Below are 11077 nucleotides of genomic sequence, written 5' to 3'. Positions count from 1 at the left end.
TATTTGTGTGTTGACTCCAAATTGCTAAAAGGGCCCAGAGGCTTTATATTGCATTAAATCTCCGACTCAGCTTTGTGGAAACTAGTTCAGGGTACCTGTTCTCTGGAGTGGGAGACAGCGGGGCCTTCGCCTGGCTGACTGACTGACTGACTGACTAGTGAGTGACTGGTTGACTGACGCCCACCACAACTCAGCGCCGCTTTCACTCTTTTGGAGATTGTTTTTAAGCTTCCTCCTTTGAAGGGAGGCCAGTTATACCCTCAGGGCTGAGAGGGAAAAAAGGGCGCTCGCGTCGAGTTGGCGTGCGACAGCCACATCCATCTCCCTCGCATCTACACTTGCTCCAATCTATTCAGTCACGATACCGACGCTTCACAGTCAGCACCTAGTTTGCATATTCTTTGCATACAACACCAATTCAAGGCGTTTGGTTTATGAGAATACAGTTCATACAGTATATACAATTTCATGCCTACAAAGTAACACAAAGCTTTAGTACCATTTCTATTTCTGAAGATAGTTTAAGGTTTCCAGTGACTGATATGTTTATCAGCATTATTAACTTTTACCATGTTTTGCTTCCACCATTAAGGTCCTGTTTAGGTGAAAAACAGTATTTCTGTCAAGTAGTTTTAGCAGCTACAGTTCTCAGCCAAATTGTTCCAAATAGGTTTATAACAACATTAATCATATATATATATATATATATATATATGACAGAGACAAAGGGGGGATCCTTTTGTTTTTTGGCCACTTGGGGGCAGCAGAACAAAACAAACAAGCTTTAAGCACAAAACTTATACTTTCCGCGTCCACGAGTATGTGAGGTTCCGCGTGACGAAAAAATCGTCATCAGAGGGGGTACACGCAGGGTCTGTGTGGACGTCCTCCTGTTTTTTATGAGCATGCGGACCTATCCAACTAGCACCACCAGGGCACCAACCGATCTACTGCGCATGTGTGGAACATGTCCACCAGGCTGACTCCAGAAAGTAGTATAAACAGAAGTAGTCCAGGTCCGCAGCTGTCTGTGTGCGAGTCAGCTCCAGAGTATATTTGACCTATTACATATTATCACCTTTTAAGTTGGTGAAACAGTTGCCTATACACATTCAGTATTCATTTGTCTGTCCCTTCTAGACTTTAGAACCTTTTCACCAAAAACCGCTGCCTGCTGCTGCTGAAAATGAAGCTGATAAAAGTAGTGAGACCACATTCACATTACACACTGTAATCAATAGCAACAGAGCCATTCCTCATGGTAAAATATTGATTATATCAGCTTTAATGTTACTGGTAAAACGTAAGCGAATAGTGGCACAAACGTAACTATCTCAGTGCGTACACTACAGTGTGTACAGAACTAAGCAAGGCTCCATTTATCTACTTTTCATTTGTAAGAGGCAGAATGTGTTATTTCTACTTTCAAAAGCTACACAGTCTGGGATTTAAAGTTGCTCCATTGTGCCTTAATTAAGGCTCCTGAGAAGCTAAGGGCAACTTCTTCCACACAGGCTGGTTAACTGTTCAATATCTCTGTAAAACAACAGAACACATTTTAATAACAGTCCGCTAAATCTACACAATGTCAAAACACGAAAGAAAAAAAGAACTGTCGAGTATCATCAGCTTCAGCATCATGCGCCAACACCGTATAGGAATGAAGGGAAGCAAGAGAATTAGAGATGCAGATGAACAAAGACTAACAGGAGGATGGGGAAGGAAGAGAAAGATACACAGACAAACAGCAACAAAAATGACAGAGGCCGGGACGATGCTTGAGGGAAAACTGCGCTTTGAGAGGAGGAGAGAGACAAACTAACAGAGTAGAAAACAGTGATGGGAGGAGCAGAGGAAGAGAGACGTGTGGGGATGGTATAAGCAGCACTGCTAGCGGAGGGTAAATGTTTCTGTGTTTGTGCTCTCACATCGGCGAGCGAGGCTCAACACTTCTCCTGTGGAGTCGATGAGTGTAAGCGTGTCGCGGTTGGAGGCTGGAAGGCCGAGCTGTGATAGCATGTGGTTACCAGGGGCCTCCCGCAGTTGGCTTCTCCCACTTACAGCAGAGGACGATGCTTGAGAGGAGGTTCAGGGCCCGGGATGCCAGGGAATAAATGGGCATGTGTACATTTCCCATAAATGACAGAGTAACCATAATATATACAGGGAATATTCAATTAAAGATCATTACTAACACTGCCACAAAAGTGTGTCACGATGTCAGTTTGTAGCTGGTAATCATCACATTGATATTGTGAGCTTTTGTTTTTTTTTTTTAAAGGCCGCTTTTAAAGCTCCAACAACAAACAGAGCTCAAAAATCATCTGTGCCCAAAGTGCAGGTGCATTTCTTACAAAAAGGAAAACAGCGGCTGTAAATTGAAATTAGCCAACAGGGACATGACGGAAATCAGCAGTGGTTGGGAGCTGCTGATTTGCAATAAAACCTCAAAGATGTCATAACTTTTGTCGCAGTGTTTGCGATGGGGATTGAGTTTGTCCGAAGAGTCAACAAAAAGTGAACGGCAGAAACTGGACTGCCTATCTACTGTTTTTTTTTTAAGATTCTTGTTAGAGAAGACAACCAAATGTTTCTGGTGATGAAAAGTTAAAAGAATGCAGACGTATACACAAATGAGTTGATGATTTTAAGAGTCCCTATAAGTATGCAAAAGAAACCCAACAAACACTCGAACTATGGAGTGTGTTTGTGCTTTAAATTGCATTTTTAAAATCTAATTTTCGACTGGCACCAAAGACCAGCGACTAGCAGGTAACATTAGATTTCAGATATCTAAGATGTTTGGTGGTTTGGTGGTTTGTTTTCAGTTTAAAGCCCTTTTCATGAAATGATGGGAGGTGATAGTCATGAGGTGCATTACTTTTTATAATTAAAATTTTTATCTACTTATCCATCCATTTAATTGTTTTAATATTTTTGCCATTAAGCATGGACATTGAAATCATCTGTTAGTTCATTCATCATCGAACTTTAAACACATGACCATCATCTGTCTATCCACCCATTTAATTTGTCCCCACACTCACACACCTACACCTCTGCTGCAAACCCAGCGTCGTGCCACGCCTCTTTCCGTCTCTTTCCCTGTAAGTGTCGACTCTCTCCACTTTTTCCATCAGTGGTATGTTTTCGCAGTAAGAAGTTGCAGAAAAACACAGAACTCGTCTTCTGGATTTTTTTCACCTGCTTGATAGCTATGTAGCCTATCAAAACGAAACCAACGTGGTAGCTAACAAATTACATTTTCAGTGGTGTGTTCACTGTGGTTTTACCTGGTCCCTGCTTGTAAAAATAAATCCACTGGTTCTGCATCTTGTAACATAACAACTCTCTCTGAGTTTCTCAGCAAAATGCTAAAATGGGTCGCCAATTATGCCTGGGTGGCCCGCCCATGTAAAGTCTGTATGTGGAAAACACTGCATTTAGGTGTTTGTATGTGGATGTATGTGTACTGTTGCATATGACAAGTTCCACAGTTAAGATGAGCAACCAGTAAATAAACCTGCTGACAAGCTGGAACTTGATCAACAGAAACACTTTCCTTGCCCTTCCGTGGCTGTTTCTCCCTCAGCAAATTGTTGTTTTTTCCCTCTTGTAGCCCCCATTAGGATGATAGATGAGAAGAGATGCGGAGGGGATGGTTAATCTTTCAGGGAGAGGAAGGAGGTAGCGAGCAGTATACCATGTACATAAATAAACAGGATGTTGGGATTTAGCAGGAAAATGTGTGGAGAGAAGAAAGATTATGGTGATTGCCACTCAGATAGGAAGAGGAGCGGGCCTGATTGAAGAGATAGAAACAGAACAACGTGGATAACAGATGGAATGAAAAGCAGATCGGGATGAGGGGAGAGGAAGTGGGATATAACGAGAGGGAGACTGAGAGCAGCGGGATCCTGGTGGGCGAGGGGAGGGGATTCTGGAGGGCTATATCGAGCTCAGTTTCTCCACAGGAGCTGCTTAATGAGCACAGAGTTTGTAAGTAATTATTGGTTATCAACCTGATAATAGTCATTGCTCCATTTTGTGTAGCAGTTTCCACATACTTATACAATTATGGCAATTATTAACAAAGCACCGTTTTGCGCCGCTGCTTTGCATTTCAAACATATAGTGTGGCCAGGCTGGGCCATTATTTTTGTGTTGCATAATCCAAGTTCCCGAGGAGGGGCATGGAAAAGTAAGTACTGCGTTCCTCTAAGCAAAAGGGTAAACAACGAGGAGCCAATTTGGTTTTCAAAACAAATACCAGAATTTAATTTAGGAAAACAGACTGTGGCTCATTACATTGCTAACTTTAGCAGCAGCTAATATTTGCTCTTGTGGCCATTGTGTAATGCCACAAATTTAGATCAAACAAGTGGACGCTTGCAGAAATTAAACAGAAAAAAGGGTCAATATTAAGTGTTAGTCTGCTGCAGGGGGGATTAGAAAGGAAAGGAAGAGTGATGGGGGAGCCAAGTGTGCACGGCAGCCTCAGCTGTGCAGGGAAGTCATCCATTTTAAGGGCTGCAGCAGGGTACCTGCTAGCTTTTCATTAGCAGGTGAGACACACAGATAGGACCTGAGGACGGGGACCGATGGCCGACCAGACAGACTCTCCATGCCCCATTACCCAGGGACACAGCGCTGCACTGGACACATCATACTCTCCACTCCACACACACACTGGATTGTAGGCAGACAAAAGAAAAGAGCACTTGACTTTTTTTCAGAGACCAAAAGAGGCAGAAAAAAATTAAATTTCAGATGAGTGCTTGGAGGGAAAAGAGACACGATCGCTCTTCAGCGGGAAAAAAGCAAAGAAGTCAGCGGTTACTTCCACACTGTGTTTGATTCAGTCATCAATTACAGCAGCAGCAGTCGAGATAAATAAAAGTCAACAACTGACTAACTGCAAAGCCCTGTCATTGGCACTGATCCAGCATCCACTGCAACATATTGAGTTGTAGACCTACAGTCTATGCCGGCCTGTATACACACATCATTGATCTCTATAAGTTCTTCTTCAAAGTTTACACATTTGATCAAAGGTAGCAGAGGGTGGATGGCATTTTTTGAAAGCGAAAAGACCAGCGATACACCTGAGGAAGTATGGGGGGAGGGAGTCCCTTCTGCCGCGACAGATCTAGATCAAAAGTACCTATTGCAGAATCAAAGTCAGCGGCATCAATATTTCATCATAGGAGAACCTGCCAGTCGTCGCACACCCCCTCCCTGCAACCTTTCCTGTTCTGTCCTTTGCTTTCCTAGGCTACTGTTTTGTGGGCTGCAGATCTCCTAGAACAATTGTATTTTCTCAGATTCTGGTGTTTACCCTCACATACAGCAGCACTTTTGTCTCAGTCATTAGATCCCTAAATCATGTTCATCTTTAAGTGAATTTTTGTTTCTCCTTTATTCTAATTTTGAGCTTTCAAATGACCTTTTTTGTTAAGCTGCATAGTCCCTTTAAATCTTAAAGGGCTATTCCAGCAATTTAGTGTTATACCTTAACAGGGAAATTTGAAAAGAGACTGATTAACAGGAGTCTACAGCCATGCTGGTTGTTCTGTGAGGCTGTGCTTACGCAGCAAAGCTTTGAGCTAAATGCTAACACTGAAAATGGTAACATAGTAAAGTTTAGCTTGTTAGCTAAACAACATCTGGTAATGTTCCCCATTAGTATCGTGTATTAGCATGCTAACATTTGTTAATTAGCACCAAGCACCAAGCACAAAGCACAGCTTTGTCTTATTGTATTGTAGTATTGGACAAATTGAAACTATGATTTGATAATGCCATTTTCATAAACCACAAATGTCAGCCTGATGAAAGGTAAGTAGGACTCATCGTCAGGGAACCACAGATGTCTGAACTAAATGGCAATCCTGGCAATCCATCCAACAGTTGTTTTAGTCTGGACCAAAGTGGTCAGTTGACCCACTGACAGACCAACATTGCCTTAGAGGCCAAGATTTCCCATCTTTTAGTCCCTACCATCAATCCTACTTTCCCATAATGCAACTTGATTAAAGATTTCATTAGATCCTCCCTGTCACATTCCTAGTTTGTAACTTTGTTATAAATATAGTCTCCAAGCCCAAACCCAGATAACCGTGACGACATTATACTGATGTCTTGAGGGTTATTTTCTGTTATATTAGATGTATTACAAATGTTCCCTGATAAATAAACTAATCCATATGTTTAAAATGTGTGGAGTGCACCTTTAAAACAAAGACGAAAAGCAACCCAAAAGAAACTAAATTGTAGCAAGAGGAAAATCACCCCTGTCTATCACATCTTTTATGAAGGGATGCTGTTTTTTGTGTTGCAAAATAATTCCAAAGAAAAGCCAACAAAAGGTTACCAAATACATTAATGACCTGAGTGAGCTCAGTATTAGATGGTATGAGTTCTGTTTTGCGTGATAATAGAAATAAATATAATCAAGGCAGATCCAGCTTTTAATTCAACATTTTTAGAAAAAAAAAAACAACAAAAAAACATGCAGACATCCCTTGGCCTGGATATTCAAAAAACAGCTTTGTCTGTCTGAAATCGTCAATAGTCTCCAGGTTCGGTCACAAACAATGGCTATAGATCCAGATGTTCAGCACGGGAAACGCTGTCTGTGCACAGAATAAATAATTACATTTTGTGTCGGCATATACAAACGATTAGAACTTATGAGAAATCTATGCAAATACTACTCCAACAAGTTAAAAGAACTTTAGCTAGACAGTATGTCATATTCATGAATACAACCCCAATGTGTCAGAATTTGGATTCTTCTCCAATCCCAAAACAGGGAGGCAGCGACATTCACGCTGTGCAGAAACTAGGCTACACTGTGCTTAACATGGCACCACACCGACTAATACAGGAAGAGGTTACGTTAATGCATTTGAGAGAGAAAGTGGGGGAGAGTTGTGTGCCGGCAGTATTAAAGGAGGGGATGGAAATGAAACTTTGCATTATTTTTAGAAGGAAATTATGTCTGTGCATCTCAGTAATTATAAAGCAATTCAGAACTGACTGATAGGCCTTTTTCTCCCTCCATACTCTCGCAGCCTTATCTCTTCCCACCACAACTGCACAGACTCCTACATGCATTTTAATATGGTAATTATCGAGTGAATTCTAAACATTAACCAAAAGGAAAAGCTGGCGAAAGCATTTAAAATGGGATTCAGCCACCAGTTTCCTATATCAACACAACTCGTGCTTCTCCCGCTTCCTGATTAGGAGGATTTATTCAGGGTATTTATAGCCCCTATCTCTTTTGTGTCTGCTGGCAGGCGTGCTATTTACAGTATTTTGCTGGCGTCATTTGGCTGATTTGCAAACGTGATAAACTTATGGGGGAGCTTATTATTAAAAAAATAATATCATTGTTTAGGCATAGGAGAGCACCGGTCAGTTTGAGTTGTCCCGTAAGACATAGTCTACATTCATTGTTATGCACTACAATAAAGATTACTCTTAGAAAGCTGAGTTCGCAGATTATTTGCTTTTCCACTCCCATAGACTGCACCTCAGCTGGGTTGGAGAAAAAAAAAAGAGTTGTTTGACAACCTTGGTCCCAAAGTTGTTTTTTGCCAGCTAAAATAAATGGATATAGAAGGAGAGAGAAAGAGTGAGAGGGGGAGGCGAGGGCCTCCCTACGGACTCCTCTATCTCCAGGCAAGTTTTTCTCTTGTTTGATGGAGCTCAATAGACAAGAGTTTCCTCACTCAAGCAAAGTTAACGGGAAGCGGCAACTGCGGTGCCGTGGCTAAAAACATCTTAGCTGACAGTTTACCAAAAATCGTTTGCAGGGGAAGGTGCTCCTTTTCTGCTTTGTTGAAGAGGTCATGGAGGCCAATAGATCCGTTTGTTTGATGTTTAAGTCGGAGTGGGCTGGACCTGGATACGCTTTAGTTTTTAAAAAGTCCTCTCTCGCTGGAGCACTCTTCTTGCTGTCAGTCTTCACTCCACCTCTGGTTATTCCAGTAGGAGAAGGCTACCGTGGGATTGTAGCAGATGCATTTTTAATGGAGTGTAACATCAAAATCTAACATATTCTATCACACTGTGGTTTGTAGTTTTGGTGAGCAAATGCCAGGGCTGTCCTATAGCACCTCCTGAATTAAATTCACTATTGAATCCTCTGAGATGTGACACAGGATCCATGACTCAAATCTGATCTGTTGCCTGCCTCTCCAAAATTTGACATGAAACATTAACTCAACACACACAAGGACCAATGATGGCCTGACTCGACAGCGAACGAAAATTAGCACGACAACAGCTTGTTCTATGTAGTTTTTTCGTAGTGGAAGACAACCAAAACAGCATCTGAGACACCTTGCAATTTCCTGACAAAAAGACTAGCACGCCTTCTCCTGCCCAGTCGGAAGTCGCCGTGTTCTGTGACGTAAGCAGAGCTCTCTTTTGCCCACAATTCTAAGCACAGCAAAGCAAAGGAGGGAATGACGTTTTATTTAATTTCAGTGAACTTGTGACCTTTTGGCTTGGTGGCCATCACCCATGGGTCAAGTGTATTACACCAAAATAATGTCACACAATGCCGCTGAGCACACAATATAAATACAATATCCTCTCCCACTGCAATATGTTTGCACAACACAAACCCTGAGTAATGAACATGTAAATATCTGCCACGTTGTCTCTCTCTGCACATAGTTGTATTATTCTCAATTCTTTTATTATAATTTTTTTAATGTGCCTTTGTTTATTCCGTATTTATATATTATACATTTATTTCAACTGTAGCCTATGTTTGTCAATGTGTGGCACCTTATCTCCAAAGCAAATTCCTCCGTGTAAAAAAAAAAATACTTGGCAATAAAACTTTTTCTGATTCTGATTTCTTCCAGCTAAGAAGGAAAATGATCCCATCTGTGGATGGTCCCTTTCTTTCATAAAACCGAAATGTAAAAAACAAACAGTGAAGTTGATCCCTGGCCACCTGACTGATCTTAGGTCACGCATCATGAAAGATGGCAAGCTACAGTATGACTGGTCAGGGTGCATTGTGTAGTCTGCCATGTCTCTTGGCCAATTCGCAGCAAGACATTGTATAACTCTCTGACCGCCTCATTTGACATATGGATCATCTTTAAAAAAATAAAATATCATACAGTCTGTTACGACTTTGTAGATCAAGATTGCTAATTCAGCCGTAGCCATATGTCTTAGCTGTGTTTTTTAAATGCGTTTTCTTGCCTTACATTTCCCAGTGCAGGTGCGGCTGCCATACTCTTCAGTTTTATTCTCTCTGTATACATCTATGATTCCCACGCATGATTTGTCCTTTCTTCCATCCCTTTCTATCTCTTCCTCCCTCCTGGGCTAGCTTTGCAGCCTAGCCTGTGGGCCCAGGGATGTTGTATTAATTAACTCGCCTCACTGCACTCTCATCAAGCTGCCGGTAAATGGCCCCGCTCCAAGTTTGCCTCCCGGAGCGCACCAAGATGGCAGCATCCGTAAACAACTTCAAATTTACGGTACTGCAGTCACAGCGGCGAGGCCCCTGCTAGTCTTACACTGAGAGAAGGCAGGCTGGAGCGTGCAATTCAAACAGAGCCTCGCTCCGCGCACTGCTGTGTGGTTTAATATGTAGATGCATTTTCGTTAGACTCAAACTGCCATGGCAGTCATCTATTTTTCCTCTACCTCTCTGACGTCTGTGATTTGCAATTGCTGTTGGGAACAAAGTGCAATCTTTTTTAATGTGCACTGCAGTACGGAATGTGCCTATTGCTCAGCGGTGGAGCGGGCATAAACAACTTTGTATACCTTTTTATGTGGTATGATTAAAATGGGTGCAAATCTTTGTCAATATTAACATGGTTTGACAAGCAGCCATGCAAATGACTCCGCTCCTCAGAGAGAGTGCAGGCTGTAATGAGGTAAATACTACAGTGTGATTCTGTAGCATTCGAGGTGAGCCGCTGAGGAAACCCAACGTGGGTAAATACAACCCACAATCCCAGAGTATTTCCAAGCCCTATACTTTAGCTTTCAATTGCCACTACACATAATGCATCCCAATCAGGCTGGACATTTTAATAGGTTTTGTTTGAAAAGCTAATTGGTTTAAAGTATTCCCTTTTTTTGCTTTCCTTTGCTTTTTTTTTCTTTTCCTCGGAATACGTGATCAGTAATGATGGTTTAATAAACCTTGACAGCGCATGTCTGCTTGTAATTTCTGTCTGCCCTAAAACACACATTAATTTTTTTGCCCAAATAAAACAAAATCCAATCTATCCATATTAATAAATACTTAATTTTTGGAGCTTTACAAAAACATAGTTTTACTTACTTTTGTTGATGTATTACTGAACAGGCCTATGGCCCAAGCAGTCATGGTGCCCCTGGGCAGAAAGTGTCTCTTCAACTTCAAATACTGAAGTTCACTTTTTCAATCAACAGTTCTGCTTCACCTACAGAATAGGTTCTTGCTTTACCTGAAAGTGACACAAAACGACTACCAAGAGATGCAAAACGACAATGTCGAGCATCTCAAATGCAGCCTCACACAGAATCCAACCTGAGTTGGTCAGCAGCAGCAAATGCAATAAGCTAAGAAAGCGAGTGAGAGTCAACGCAACAAACAGTGCAACACAGCAGCTCTTCATTCTGAAGGCCAAGCACAGAAACACACCAACCTAGCATCATCCATAAACAATGATCTGAGGATTTTTCTTCCCCCTGTGGACATAGCTTCTGTCTGTTTTCTCTCTCAGTGGCAGCAGTGGATGAAAATAGCCCTCACAGAGACACACCCAGACGAGAGTCAAATCAAACATCATTATTCCCTGGGTAAATATTGTGAAGAGATCTCATCTCCACTGGCTGCAGAGGAAATGAGGGACGAGGCACTATTCCTGGTGTGCTCTGGTCAGCCTTTTATCAGGCCTTATTACAGGAGAACAGACGCAGGCGAAGCAGCCAGCAGCTACTTCACCCTCTGCCTAGCACACAGCAATACAAAAGTCACATCGCATCAATGTATGGACACGACATAAACATGCAAAATGCATCGAAGATGTGCAACACACAGAAA

Source organism: Micropterus salmoides, unplaced genomic scaffold (genome assembly GCF_014851395.1).
Source record: "Micropterus salmoides isolate LMB-PRFRI ecotype aquatic unplaced genomic scaffold, ASM1485139v1 Ms_hic_scaffold_2, whole genome shotgun sequence".
Classification (NCBI taxonomy): Eukaryota; Metazoa; Chordata; class Actinopteri; order Centrarchiformes; family Centrarchidae; genus Micropterus; species Micropterus salmoides.
This window is presented reverse-complemented; position numbering follows the sequence as displayed.